This window comes from Cinclus cinclus, chromosome 1 (genome assembly GCF_963662255.1).
Source record: "Cinclus cinclus chromosome 1, bCinCin1.1, whole genome shotgun sequence".
Lineage (NCBI taxonomy): Eukaryota > Metazoa > Chordata > Aves > Passeriformes > Cinclidae > Cinclus > Cinclus cinclus.
This window is the reverse complement of record NC_085046.1, coordinates 113,140,454-113,153,376: the sequence shown is the minus strand read 5'-3', so window position 1 is coordinate 113,153,376 and position 12,923 is coordinate 113,140,454. Positions and strand designations below refer to the sequence as shown.

At 37.6% G+C, this 12,923-nt stretch overlaps 1 pseudogene; it reads right to left on the bottom strand.

Moving 5' to 3' along the window:
• Positions 1–12,923, bottom strand: part of LOC134057050 (lipoxygenase homology domain-containing protein 1-like) — a 139,309-nt pseudogene that overhangs the window by 79,442 nt on the left and 46,944 nt on the right.

Here is a 12,923-nt window from a genome sequence, read left to right as displayed (position 1 = left end):
TTGTGTTTTTGGTAAGTCACCTGTACTCATAACAATGGTAGAAGTCCAGTATGCAACTGGGAATCTGTTCCAGGTGTGGGAAAAATACAGTGCCTTAGTGGACAGTATAGTTTAGGAAGCTATTTTGGTGCTTGAAGGTAAATCATCTTCTGAATTCAAAGGAATCATTTGTTGAAAAGACTCTTGATCCTGCATGGCAAGGAGAACTTATGAGTGGAAGCTTTGTTTTCAGTCTGTGGCCAATACTGTGATAATGCTAAAATTTGCTAATGGGACTAATATAAAAGAGAAATATTTTGTGTTTATGTGTAAGCCCACAATACAATGTGCTGATAAAATGAATTTTAGAATCATTTCATTCAGAAATAAATTAGATGTGACTTCTTCTTACAGAGCTGTGTGCTTTTTTTCCTACCTTTTGTTTTCCTCTGTCTGTTTCAAGATGGAGACTAGGTGAAAACCTGATCTGGTTTCCTTGATTTATAATTCTCTTTTTTCATATTGTTTGGTTTTTTTGTTTGTTTGTTTTTTTTGTTTTTTTTTTAGCTAATCCTGTTTCTCTTCTTGTAGAGCCTGTTTCTACCTTACATCTGACTGTTCCCTGACTCTTCTGGGCTCAGCTAGAAAACAGCAGGCAAATACTCATCTCACAGCCAGTGTTCTGAGTAACACACTAGCTGAAAGAATCCTTCCATCTGAACTCTTCTTTTAAGGTCATTTCCAGCAATGAGTCAGATGTAGCGTGTGGAAGATCCACACTTTGCCTAATGAGGAACTTCTGCTTTTTGATATATGTGCCAGCTTTGAATTTTATCTCCTTGTGCCAGGTTGGCATGTGGTACTCTTCAGGGTGTCACACTTGGTGAAGTCAAGCATTGTTTGAGCTTTTGCTGTTCATGAGCGCTCCAAGGGTTTATGAGGAGCTTCAAATTTTTACAAAGACTCCCAGTATAGCCCTGAATCTCTTATCCTGTCCAACCATATCCCGTTTTGAAGGGTGTCCCAGGAACACAGCAGAGAGGAAATTAAGATAATTTTGCAGTTCTGTATTTCCCAAGTGGAGCTTTTTTTTTCTCTTTGTAATATCCCTTTGGTCCATGAGAGAGTAAGCCCTAATTTAAGAGAAATCACAGATGCATAACTGCCTATTCCCTCCTCAAAGAGGCAGCATGTTCAGAGAAGGTATTTCAGGCAAAGTGATTTATTTTAATTAATATCCATGATTGTGCTTTTAATTATTATTTCAGTGGGAAGGCTAAGACCACAGTTGGGAGTTTTCCAGGGAATAAATCAATGGTTACAGATTTAAGGCTTCTTAGTATCTGTGATACTTTATTCTCCTACACTTACTTTTAATGCTTCTACAGCTTGGTAAGTGAACTAACACAGACTGACTGCATTTAACCTCAGTTCAACAAATTCATTTAACCTGCTCATGCCAGAAGAATCAAAAAATCCTTTGTCTAATATTCTATTCACATAGATATCTACTTGGTGAGGATAACCACATGAGGCAGAAAACTGATGCCAAGTATTTTTTGTGTTCAGTGATTTCTATATCTCTTCAGGAGTGAAGTGATAGAAATGAGATAGCTGGGCTTCAATAGGTCATTTTCTCTGTTTCATATGTGTGGCCATATTTTCCCCTGATATCACTGACCTGTGTTAACTTCCTTTCAGAGTGATTAGTGCGTTAGTGTGTTCTTTTACGTTTAGAGCTTATGTGTAAAGCTAGAGCCATTTACTTTGAGACATCAATGTAGGAAGCATTGAAATGAATCGTGGGGGGAAAAGCCAGAATCCTGTGGAAAAAAGTCTCAGAATTCTTTCTTTGATGATATAACCAAGAATCTGATTCACATTACAGAGACTGATCTAGAGTTATATTAGAATTAGGGATCATTTCTTGACTTTCAGAAATTAAATGGGATCAGTCGTAACAATTTCCTGCCAGAAATTATTTTAACCACTACTCTGGAACCTGAAAGTTCCTTTGATAAAACTGTGAAAATCAAACCTGCAATGACTTCTGTACCTAAAAATATGGACATGGCAAAAACTGAAATCAACATTTCATAATATAATTTATAAAGCTGAAAAAGGAAGGTTTATTTTGTGGCTTTTAAAAAATATAAGCCATTTATGTATTTTTAAAGAATTTCCAGAATTGTTTTTACAATACACTAATTCAAGGGTTTTTCACTCTGTTGTTTTTTTGATCTTAAGACCTAGAATGACTTTCACACTTTGCAAGATGTAAGAGTCGGTTGCCTATTTCCTGAAGATTGTAGAAATTTGTGTTGTCTTGAGGCAGAGCAGTCTGCTTAATTCTTTTTCTTAGGGATTTCCGCCTCCATCTGGCAATGGAAGCACACTGTTGTTGCTTTTAAAAGGCAGATCCATTCAGTTTTAAATTTGGGAATCCCGTGGTTATTCTTAGTCCATTATCAAGCACTTGCAAGGTAGGGAATAATTCCAAAACAAAATTAGTCATGGCAGAATTTACTGAATATTTTCTCTTTTCATTATGAATTTTCTATATGTCTTAATACCAAAAACCTTGCATAACAGAATAAGAGCCAACTGAGAAATATCTATTAACCAAACTCTGCTAGGGAGCCACATTTTATTTACCACCCACAAAAACCCACAAAACCTCAGGACACCCTACAGGCATCACATTACAGGAAGCCAGCTCCTTTTAGCTGACTGCAGCGAGGATATCATTGGAACATGCTGTGTCTTGTCTCCTTGCCTTGAGAGAAAATTCTTTCCTATGAGCTATTATGATACCTCGTCTATTTTGAGGCAAAAACCAAAAATAAACAGTGAAAACAGAAAGAGAAAGTAGTAAAATATCCTTACCATGTAGGAAACTTTTAGAGAGTAACATAAAGTCCCATTCAAATCAACTTCAAATCCCACAGATCAACTTCATTTGAGTGCTAAGAGGGTCTATCTGCCTTCTCCACCAGGGCAATACACTTTCTCTATTTATCTTGCATCAGATATACAAGGAGTCAGAGGCATACAAATAAACCCATTCCTATGCCTGATTTTCCAGACCCTCTCTTGTAATGTACAAATGTGCAAAGGTTACTGAGAAAATTTGATATGGGCACCAGACTGCATTTTGGCAGAATCCATAGCCAGCAGCAACAGGGATCTGGGATTTATGCTTCATTAGAACTGCCATAATACCAGCCTGGCTGAAAAAGGACAAAGAGCCCTCAGGTAACCTACCTAGCAATGATGACTTTCAAAGTTTTTTCTTTGGCTAGGTGGGTGAGCACCTAGCTCACCCACTCACGAGCCTCATCCATAGTGAATGAGATTTCTGATCTTCTGAGTGACTTATAAAGTAATTTGTTCTGTAACCGGTGATTTAAACCTGACTTAAACACATTGATCTTACCTTGAAAATCAGCAAACACTGAATTATGCCAATCAGCTTGTTATGACTTTCCCTGAAGCCCATTTGCAGAGTGCTGCTCATACAGAATATGACCACATGAGTGCCTAAAACATTGGTTCCCTAACATCAGAACTTCCATTTGCCTCTCATTCAGTAAATATATGCTGCATGGGAAGTTTTCACCTTCACCTCCACTCTGAAGGAGATCGCTTATCTACTATGTAAAATCTTCACTGCTACAGGTGCCGGGAGAATCTAAGGGAATTATTTTTTCTCACAGGACTCTGCATCTCTGGAATGTATTCTTACCAGCACTGACATTGGCACTGAATCATGATAGAATGACACAGAACTAACTACAGGATATCTTTCCAAACTTGTGACTGTTACCCTCCTATAAAGCTCAACCATGCAAGATCTATGAGATCACTGATATGACAACACAAATTAAACTGTGAAAAATCAGTCTCCATCATAATCTTTTCCACATAAGGCATATAAGTCCAGTCTCTAGCCTATCTCAGTTGCTCACTGGAATGAGCCTATGGGTAAAACAAAGATGGCTGAAGAACAGCTCAAGCTAAGCTGTCATGGCTGACAGAAAACTTCCTAAAAATGTTCTTCTCTTTTATAACCACTTTTTTTCAGAAGCTTTGATTTCAATGGTCTCTGGGTCCCACTGGGCATCTTGACAGTGTGACATTTCAAAAGCTGGTTAAGAATAAGCCACTCCTTTCTCCTCATAATCAACATACTGAGTCTGATCACTCTTGATGCTCACAGGCAATGAGCAGCCTGTGCATCTGTGCCTGCTTACTATAACACAACGAAGAATGAAAATGTGCTGGAAAAAACTTTGTACTGGTACTAAAATACAGTCTATTTTCTGAACATAAGGTGAAACAGATATTATGGTTGTCTCTCAGAACTGTGCACTTAGCAGAATGCAGAATCCAATTCCAAGTCACTCGTGAAAAGCAACTTTCTCTGTGAGAAAGTCTTTACTTACCCGAGTTCATCATTCTCCTCTTATCAAAGTTATGTTTTTTATGGAATAATAAAGCCGTTGGTTAAACTGTTTGATTGAATGCAACTGATGCAATTTTCACTGAAACTGGAACTAGATTGAGAGACTAGGACTCATCCTACAGAAGGCAAGTCACTGTTTTAAGAGACAAATGGAAACACTACTTTTTTTAGTTTAGTTGCTCCCATAAAATTCCCAGACACAGTGGCACAGAATAACCATTTGCAGTTTAAATGTTCATTAAAAATACGTGTGTCAGTCTGTTTCTCTTTTCTGATTAAGAAGAAATATGTAGATGGTAATTAGTGCATTACAGGGATGAGACTGTCTTTGTAGATACAGAAACAGAAAGCTGTGTGGGGAGTTTTTAAAATGTCATTTTATTAATTCAAGCAGATTTAGCCAACTGAATTCACATGGTGCATTTAGCTTCACTGGAGGATTTAGAGTTTAAGCTTGCGTTATTTCTGGCTACGTTGGAATTTTGACCTGAAAATGTTTCCACTGACACTTCATAACATATATTTCAGCTTGCTGATGTTTGCTAGGGGACCTGTCCCCGAGTATTAAATGACAGTGACATTGGGGTAAACAAACCAACACTTGAATCTTTTCTCAGAGGAATTCCTGGTTGATTTCAGGACAGAATAGTAGAAATAGAAGAAAACCAGAAATAGTTTATGTTTTTTCTCAATTGCTTATAAAGATCTAGTCCTTCCTGTAGACTATTGCCAGCGAATTTGCCATTTTCTTTCACAGCTGATATGCAAGAAAACACACATACAAATGAGGTCACTTGCTCACATATTTCTCACAATACTGATTTAAATTCAAACAGGAAAAACAATGTTATAGAAAATAATGGTTGGAAAACAACTCTTACCTTTAAGAAATGCCTTTATTAAACTGCCATCCTCTAAAATATGAACAGGAAAAATAATTGTAAGCTAGCTTTATTATAACTTTTTTCTTAAGTTATGGCCTTATCCAGAAGAGTTCTTCAGTAATAACTAGGCATTAAGAATATACTGCAGTGCTATAACGAATTTTCTTTAACAAAATTCTTACTATTGGCAGTTAGCTCCTGCTCTGTTTTCCCATCATCTTGATATTCATCTAACCATCTTTCGTTGCAAAATCAAAAATAATAAGATTAATGAAAACTATTAGTATAGTATATATAATCTGACTATTTTGTCTCCAATAGTATTTTTATATACCTTTTATCAAGCTACACCTTGGAACTTCCAAGATCAAATTTTCTTTTCTTTTTCTTTTCAACCTTCAGCACAGTTGGCCTTATTCATATAAGATTTGGGTTCAATTTGCTCTTATCCATATAAGAATTTACTCAATTTGTAAAGAAGAATTTTCATGGTAGCTGTAGGAAGTGCAGTAGTGCTATATGGAGTACATTACATGAAATACTAATAATTTATTGGTTCAGAGACTCAGTTGTATATGTGAGAATGTTATAAAACCTGCAGTGATTAGTTATAGTCATAGTACTTAAAATTATGTATAGAACCTACAGGTATGGAAGTTTCTAAAACTTTTGCAGATCTCCAGCAACAAACTGAACTTCTGTTCTTTTCTTTTATGCTGATAAATTTAAGGAGCGTTTCTGCAATATCATTTCACTGCAAACCCATTCATACTTCTGCAGTTGAACCCCCTTGTTCACATTATACTTCCCAATCTTCAAGAATCTCACTTATTTAAAAATAAATAAATATGTGCTCACTATCAGCTTCTATGCTATTGACTCCATGTTGATCTTGTAGTTGTTTAAATCCGAGGATCCATAACACATTTCATTTATTGTATGTAACAAAACTCTATGAATTAATTTCTTATGCATGAAGTCTAAACCCCACTGCATTTCAACTCTTGTTGCAATAAATAGCTTGATTAGCTTTTGAGACCTATCTCCTTATTCTGTCCTAAGAAATAAAAGGTCACTGGCAGTTTCTAAAAGTAGAAAGCAATTTTTTGACAAAAACTGGACACAGGATTCGAATACAGCCTCACTAGTGCTGCGTACAGGAGGCAATCACTGTCTTGGTCCTGCTGGCCACACTATTGCTGATCTAAGCCAGGTTGCCACTGGCCTTCTTGGCCACCTGGGCGCACACAGGCTTGTGTTCAGCCGACTGTTGATCAGCACTCCCAGATCCTTTTCCACCAGACAGTTTTCCAGCCACTCATCCCCAAGTCTGTAGCACTGCATGGGGTTGTTGTGACCCAAGTGCCTCTCCCATCAGAACCCTCGTGTGGATCACATCCAGCCCAATAGCCTTGTGCATGTCTAAGTGCTGCAGCAGGCCACTGACTGTTTCCACTTGGATTGTGGGGTTCATTCTGCTTCCGACTCCTTTCTTCTAGCTTGGGGGCTGACTACAAGGAGAACTGGTATCCCTGTTGAAGACTGAGGGGAAGAATGTATTAAGTGGGTCAGCCTTTCCTTCATCCAGTGGGTATCTTCCCTACTCTGCTACCTCACTAACTGTGCCAGGAGGCTCTCTTGCATGGGCTCCAGGGATCTCCTAAAGTCCTCCTCTGCTGTATCATATTTGTAGTCCCTCACAGGAACAACAGTTGGTGATTGTGAGACTTTTTCCAGCTGCTCATATCACATTTTGTCTGCCTCTTCCTCCTGGTTGGCTGGTCTGTAACAGACCTAGACTCTTCTACCACAACATCAGCCTTGTTGGCCTTCCCCTGATTCTTACTCTTAAACATCCAACTCTATCATGACCATCATCAAGCCCTAGACAATCAAAATACTCCTTAACATACAGGACTATCCCACCTCCTCTCCTTCCTTGCCTCACCCTGTTGAGGAGTTTGTAGTCATCCATGGCAGCACTGCAGCTGTGCAAGCCATCCCACCATGTTTCCATGATAGATTGAGAACTGAAAGCTTTTTTTTTAATTTGAATTAAGATTTAAAAAAAAAAAAAGAAAAAAAACCTCAAACATTTGGTTTGGGGCTTCTCTGCATTAGGCTATGACTCTCTTCCATGCCAACATAGGAACCTTTTCCTTGTCTCCAGCTGTAAAATTTTGCATCACTTGTGTGTTGAAAACTCTGAGGTATTGCTCAAACATCGGGGTTGTGTGCACATATCTGCTCTAAAATTTTTTCATTACACTGCTGGCAGGCAACAAATTCTTTTTCTCCATGAATGACGTACCTATTACAAGGAAATACAACCTCCTGAGCTTCCTCTCCTTATGTTTGATGACAATCTTATCTAGGAAACATCCACTGCCTGTGTTGAAATGACAAAAGTTTATCATGTGAAATCATACTTTTTAAAATGTAATTAATTAAAATTTTAAGAAAAAAAGCCCAGATAATCTTTTTCTTGCAGAAACACAGATCATATTGAGACAGATCTCATTTAATAAATAAGATGTATTAACAGAATGAAAGCTTTTTTATTTTTTGTTTCTCATAATAGATGCAGTTTTTCTTACCCTGCCTTATGCTGTTTTAATTTTAAGAGGGGTGGGTTTTTCCCTTGGAGACAAATACATGCATACCTCTCTGAATTGTCAACACCATTCATATCCCAACCTACATCTTTTGATTCTCTGTAATCAGGCACAAGGATATTAGAGGATATAAAGGATAAATTTGTTTATGACAGTAATCAAGATTTCTGTGAAAGCTGCACATTTTGGTCCTCTGTAAGTGAATTTCTTATTGTGTATATAAAAATATTAATTAACAAATCTTCAAAACTTATGCTCTCATGTGCAAATGGAGTGGGGCTGTAGCCTTGGAGGGGTTCTGTATGCTTTGGTGCCAGTAAATGGCAAAACTGGAGATCCAAGGATCCAGAGCCAGCAACCAGAAACACTGACTGCCTAAAGCCAGCTACTGGAGGCTTTATACATCCGTCCTGTACATAGTTTTTATGTTTGATACTGATGGACTGTTGTTATGATCAGCTAAAGAGGGTAACAGGGAAAGGCCACTTGTACTGTTTGTGTATGTGTTGAGTTCCTGTCTGCGTTGGTCAGCTGTGTGCACACATATATGTGCTTTATAAATGTGTTTGTGTGCATGGTGATGGGGAGAACACACTCAGCCTTGCTACTGCGAGACCAGCAGCCATGGGGCTGTGCAGTCTCTCTTCTGCTGGGCTACTGAATTAATCTTTTCTCTAACTGCAGTAACCACTGCCACATCCATGGTGATCTTTTAGATCACTTCCAGAGACCATCCTAGTGAGGGGTCTGGTTGCTCTGTGCCACCCTTCTCAAATATCCTGTTCTCACTGTACCTGCACTACTCACAACTTGTCATATTGCTTATGAAGTTTTGCTCACACCATTACCTATCAGCACATTGCAGCAAACCAGCATGTGGGATGTATTGGTCAGAAGCAAACAATCATTCTGTTTATCCTTATGTTTTTCCTCCCTGTCTGCATCTCAGTCTGGAAGTCCCTAGAAGGCAGCAGTTTCTGTCACATAGGAAGACCATCCACAGGCAGTGCATGGAGCAAACCTTGTTCTTTAGGACAAAAGTCCTTTGTTTTCCTCATTCACGGTGGTTGTGGGAGTAGATCTGTGCCCTGCAGCCTAGAAGACCCAAAGAAAATGCGTGTTCCTGGATCCTTCCAAGACAACCTCCAAATCAAGACTAAAGACCTTCCTCCCCTGTCATTCAGGCAAGTGATGAGAAAAAGGGACATCCCCACCTCTAAAGGAACCTTCTTTCCTCCTTCTCAACCCCCAAAAGGTTGAGTGCCTCCTGAGTCACCTTCCTTTTGTGGCTCTCAACCCCTCAGTCACCTCAGGCTAGGCTTATGTGGGGCTAGTTTTGGATACAGTTCAAAACATGTCTGTGACATCTGTCTGTGCTGAGTAGAATGAACAACCTTCTGAATTACCAAAGCATACATTTTGTTACAGGTAGAATTCAATCCATTGTCCTGTTTAGACAATCCTTCAAACCCACAGATTTGAACTCCAATGTCAAAGTAGATTTTGAGATAGCTGAATTGGGTTGCAGATTTGTAATGCTGATCCTGCTAGTCTGTACTGCCTGTTAAAGGAGCTATGAGGGAGGAGAGCACAGTAGCACTGTGAGGAATAGAGGGAAGGTGGGCTCCACCACGGTGCCTTTTGTGTCATGTCTTGAGTTACTACAACGTGAAACTCTCAGGTGTACAATCATTCATATTGCTGAAGGCAGTAGAGCAAACTCTGTGAAACTACGGATACAGGAAACAAGATTACACACCATTCCAAGGCTGCACTGTTATGGCTGTTTCTGTAATAGTCACAAGCCTGCTCAGAGCCTCAGGCAGTGTAGATAGCAAGATGGGTGTTGCTTGAAGCCATTTCAGAACAGAGTAGGGTAAAAGGGCTTTTCTAATCTGTTATCTGTAGAGCCCTGAACTGCCTAAAAATCCCTCTCTGCACTTAGTTTCTTCCTAGATATTAATCTGCAAGAACATTTTCAGAATTTACATCTTTGGTGCTTTTAAATGCTAGCTTTCTCTTCATTTACATCATTCCAGGGATGCACACTTCTTCAAGGGCCTGTACCCAAAATTCATCTCATTACCAAATTCTTTCTTCTTTTCCTGAAAAACCTACAAGCTGAATGCAATGTCACTCACTTGAACAGCTGAACATTGATTTTCACAGATCAAATACATAATCAAGTCTTCTACAATTACCCAAAGCAGCAAGGACCTTGTGTTATAGCTACTCAAATTTTGTCAGGTAGCAAACCAGCTGCTGAATATCTTTAATTCCTTCCTGGATAGTTTTCACTGTTTGTCTAGTGGAAGACTGTCTTACCAGTGTGAGCCACGCTTTTGAGAGTTTTCTACATGTAAATAAATAGTGCTTTCTTATAAATAATTGTGAAAACAAAGAGTGGAATAACAGTATATGACATTAAATTCATGCCCTTTTTCCTGTCCATTACCACAGTTTTTCACCATCCCATCACAGTGATCAAGCTGCAGGAAGACTTTTTGTCACTGCAAGACCTTCTGTCACATTTTCTATGAAGGATGCAACATAAACAAGTGCATTGAGTTTAAAAAGGACTTGAAAACAGACTGGTCTCTAGGAAATTAAATCCTATCTGGACCAGCTCCATCATGGCTAATCAGAACTTTCTCCAAGTCTCCTAGTGAGATAGCCTTTATGCAGAAAATATCCATCTGTGCAACCACCCAAGGAAAATTATAAAGGTCTTCAACATAGCTATTGCTTTGACTGTAACAGTATAGAAAAGCTTTTTTTCTGCTCTTTTTATTTTTTTTCCCCCAAATGAATATGGCTGTTTTATATTCATCCTGGTCAAACAATGAGGACCCTTTAAAATTTTCTAAGGTGAATAAAACCTGGAAATTACTCCACAGAGATAACACTGATACCTTTGGCATGACACAATGATCATTTTCAATTACTTGGTTGTGTCTGTATTATAGTTTCTAGCCCTATCTGCCTCACCTAGATTGGAAACCATACTTAGGAATACAGATTTAGAACTTGATTCTAAAATTCACAGTGATCTGTTCAGGAAAACAAAATTGTTACTGCTACAATTTAACTCTATGTGCAATACAAATAACCAAAATACCCCAATTCTAATTATCTAAAGCCCTCAGTAAATGGTTGATCATGCAGATAAAAATTATCCATATGATGGAATTATGTAAGCAATTTTGAATAGGGAAAATGGTCAATGAATAAATTGAATAAACCTTGTAAATAAAAGGATTTACATTTCTTGATGAAACATTTTTCTAGCCATAATTTATTTTTATTTATCAGAAGCAGCATTGTTTTTACTTCACCTGTCTATGCCAAAACTTAACATTATTATTCTTAAATCTATGGAGCTTCCTTTTACCAGCATCTCCTCTTATCCCAATAAGGTTGATATAAACATTGGAATCTGTTTCAGCACCAGGTTTAGCACCTGTGTATACATGGACCTCGTACACCACCACTACAAGAAGAAAAAACATGATATTATCCTTGCAGCTTGCACAAAATTCTAAAGTTTCCTCATCAAAATTTTGCCAGAAAACTCTACTGATTTTCAAGTTTGCAAGTAGCAACGATTATCCATGAATTTGTCATTTCTGGGTTCAAATCTTTTAGTTCTCTTCACAGAAATATGAAAACACCAAGCTTAAGAAAACCACATTATGCTGAGCATTGCTATGCATTGCTAATTCACAAAGTCTTTCTTTGCAATTTATTTGGAGACCACCTAACTGTATTGAGTCATCATCTCAAAAAAGAGCTACTTTGCAGTACCTAAGCATTTTCAACCTCCAGATTTATGCAAAACAATTATCTGGGTTGTTAATTTTCATTTCATCTTAAAAGAGGAATAAAAACCACAAATCCAAGGGGGTTTAGATTTTCACCCCACATACAAAGGTGGGCAAGCAGATGAACAGCTCCCACACCTATAACAAACAAAGAGTCATTTTTCTTTTGAAGGTTTCTACATCTGCCACTATTGAATGAATAAGAGAACAAAAACAGGAAAACCAAAAAATAGGAAAATCAAAAACAGCTCCCAGTTAAAATATATTCACAACTTTTTAATGCCCCTCCTTATAGTCTAGACCGAAATCTTACACACGATAAATATATACATTTTCAAAGATTTCTGAAATATAATTTAGAATTAAAGTATTCAGATGTTCTATGCCATTATTTTTATAACTATCCAGATGTGGAAATTTATTTTTAAAAAATTCTTTGCAGTGATCATATACTATTATGTTTCATTTCAGTTTTTCTCTCTGTGACTTTAAAAAAAAAGAATTCCTGTTTACATTTTAATGGCAATTTTTCCATGCAGTGTTTCTATTCTAATCACAGCTGGCCATTTCTGCTGCTATGTAGTAGATCACAGGGAAGATTACTGTTTCATTTATGTGTCATTTGAACAGTTCTTGGGAGGGAAGAAAGATAATAGAAGTCCTAAGAAATGCAATTAGTTCCTTTTAAGAAGGAACAAAGATGAAAACAGAATAAAAAAAATTCTTAAAACTCTACAAAAACTTGTTAAAATACTGCTACCCTTAAAACACCAAATAGATACTAGAATCTGAAATTTTCATAATTTTTTAATTCACTTGTTCCCAAGTCAAATTATAAAACTCAAACATCGTGTTGTCCACCATTACTGAAAAACAGCTGCTCCTGATTCCCAGAGAAGAAGCTAGACAAGTAGTAAAATAATACTTGAAGGAGAAAAATAGCCTGACATGTATTAAAAGATAGGAGAAATGTTGATGGAGAGACTCTATGCTTAACCAAATTAGGATATTTCTTCTAATCACCTAAAACACCGTGTCTCCAACTCTTTATCACTATTACAACTCAAAATATGAGTGGTGTTCCTTGACCAATTTTGCTATTTTCTGTAATTGCAATCATTCTTTGCAGCTCTCACATCCTTGTGTTAATATACCCACA